Genomic DNA, 2500 nt, shown 5'->3' on the forward strand with positions numbered 1-2500 from the left:
CGCTTACTGGGCATTCCTCGTTGAAGGGAAATAATACAAGTCCTATCCCTAGCACGAAAGAGGTTCAACGGATTACCCAGACCTGTCGGCCAAGGGCAAACACGCTGATTCTTTCAGTGTAGCGCGCGTGCGGCCCCGAACATCTAAGGGCATCACAGACCTGTCATTTGCTCAATCTCGCGTGGCTAACGCCACTTGTCCCTCTAAGAAGTTAAGCGCCCACCGCAACGGGTGGCGCAACTATTTAGCAAGCCAGAGTCTCGTTCGTTATCGGAATTAACCAGACAAATCGCTCCACCAACTAAGAACGGCCATGCACCACCACCCACAAAATCAAGAAAGAGCTCTCAATCTGTCAATCCTCACTGTGTCCGGGCCGGGTGAGTTTTCCGTGTTGAGTCAAATTAAGCCGCAGGCTCCACGCCTGGTGGTGCCCTTCCGTCAATTCCTTTAAGTTTCAGCTTTGCAACCATACTTCCCCCGGAACCCAAAGACTTTGGTTTCCCGTAGACTGCCCGCCGCGTCATTGGAGTAACGCCGGCGGATCGCAGTCGGCATCGTTTATGGTTAGAACTAGGGCGGTATCTGATCGCCTTCGAACCTCTAACTTTCGTTCTTGATTTAATGAAAACATTCTTGGCAAATGCTTTCGCAGTCGGTCGTCTTGCGGCGATCCAAGAATTTCACCTCTCACACCGCAATACGAATGCCCCCGTCAGTCCCTCTTAATCATTACCTCGAGTTCCGAAAACCAACGCAATAGAACCAAGGTCCTATTCCATTATTCCATGCTCTGCTATTCAGGCGTATGCCTGCTTTGAACACTCTAATTTTTTCAAAGTAAACGTTCCGGTCACCCCCGCCCACTCAATCAAGAGCACCGGGTGAAAACCGAGAGAAAGGCCAGGACGGGCAGTGACACGCCTTGCGGCGGACCGCGAGCCTAGGCCCAAGATCCAACTACGAGCTTTTTAACTGCAACAGCTTTAATATACGCTATTGGAGCTGGAATTACCGCGGCTGCTGGCACCAGACTTGCCCTCCAATAGATCCTCGTAAAGGATTTAAAGTGTACTCATTCCAATTACAGGGCCTCGAGAGACCCTGTATTGTTATTTTTCGTCACTACCTCCCTGTGTCAGGAGTGGGTAATTTGCGCGCCTGCCTGCCTTCCTTGGATGTGGTAGCCGTTTCTCAAGCTCCCTCTCCGGAATCGAACCCTGATTCTCCGTTACCCGTGACGACCATGGTAGGCGCATAACGTACCATCGAAAGTTGATAGGGCAGACATTTGAAGGATCCGTCGCCGGTGCTAGACCGTGCGATCAGCAAAGTTATCCAGAGTTCACCAAGGGGAGCGGGCAAGCCCGCATTGGCCTTGTTCCTAATAAAAGCACGCCTTCCGCTAGGTCGGCGCTTGTTCGCATGTATTAGCTCTAGAATTACCACAGTTATCCATGTAGGTAACTCAGTTCCAAGGAACCATAACTGATTTAATGAGCCATCCGCAGTTTCGCTTGGTACAAGCTTGTACTTAGACATGCATGGCTTAATCTTTGAGACAAGCATATGACTACTGGCAGGATCAACCAGATCTCTAGCCTAAACCGATTGCACGGTTAAAGCGCACCCGTCGCGGCGGACAGGAGTGCGTCGGCTGATAAAACCTTCTTTGACTGACTAAGGCCTCGGGAGAAACGAAGGCTGCGCCCGAACGGGACGCTGCGCTTCGCGTTCGAATCTCTCGGGTTCTAACGTTCAAAGACGGGCCACAAATCACGTCGGTTTTTTCAAAAACGGACGCTCGCGAACGACCGGCGAGCGAGCGCAGACAAGTTATCGCGCCCGCCTCGCAGGGTCTGAGCGGCGTCACTCACCGAGCCTTTACCGGTGCACTGGCAAGAGCACAGGCGGCCTAACCACCGTCGAACGCGATCGGGCGTTCATCGGGTCGGCCAAGGGAGCAAGTACAACATGCATCGCATCGAATGCTATGCTGCTGTATGTCGACGCTCACTAGTCACACTCCCCCCATATATATACCTACGACGGTCAGACTATATCGGTTAGTAACGGAGGCCGGAAAAAATGGGAATAAAAAAAAAAAACCATCATCAAACTACACATCACATCACAGGCTAACCGGCAGCGTAGAGAAGCTTCAAAATAGATGTGCGCGTGTGCGTATCAATTAAAAAAAAAAAATCTCGCGCGGCCGGTGCGAGCCTAGCCTAGCCTAGCCTAGCCTAGCCTAGCCTAGCCTAGCCTAGCCTAGCCTAGCCTAGCCTAGCCTAGCTTAGCCTAGCCTAGCCCAGCCCAGCCCAGCCCAGCCCAGCCCAGCCCAGACCAGCCCAGCCTAGCCTAGCCTAGCCTGCGTGTGCGTATCCAAATAAAAAAAAAAAATCTCGCGCGGCCGGTGCGAGCCTAGCCGGACCGAGCCGGACCGAGCCGAGCCGAGCCTAGCCTAGCCTAGCCTAGCCTAGCCTAGCCTAGCCTAGCC

At 52.9% G+C, this 2500-nt stretch overlaps 1 non-coding gene across 1 annotated transcript in view; it reads right to left on the reverse strand.

The window, feature by feature from the left end:
• Positions 1-1596, reverse strand: part of LOC144858408 (small subunit ribosomal RNA) — a 1801-nt gene extending 205 nt beyond the window's left edge. The window contains exon 1 of the ribosomal RNA XR_013616476.1: positions 1-1596. This exon is cut by the window's left edge and continues 205 nt beyond it. This is a non-coding gene — a ribosomal RNA (small subunit ribosomal RNA).
• Positions 1597-2500: the final 904 nt, after the last annotated feature.

The sequence above is a fragment of the Antedon bifida genome, unplaced genomic scaffold (genome assembly GCF_963402885.1).
Source record: "Antedon bifida unplaced genomic scaffold, ecAntBifi1.1 scaffold_65, whole genome shotgun sequence".
In the NCBI taxonomy this organism is placed as follows: Eukaryota; Metazoa; Echinodermata; class Crinoidea; order Comatulida; family Antedonidae; genus Antedon; species Antedon bifida.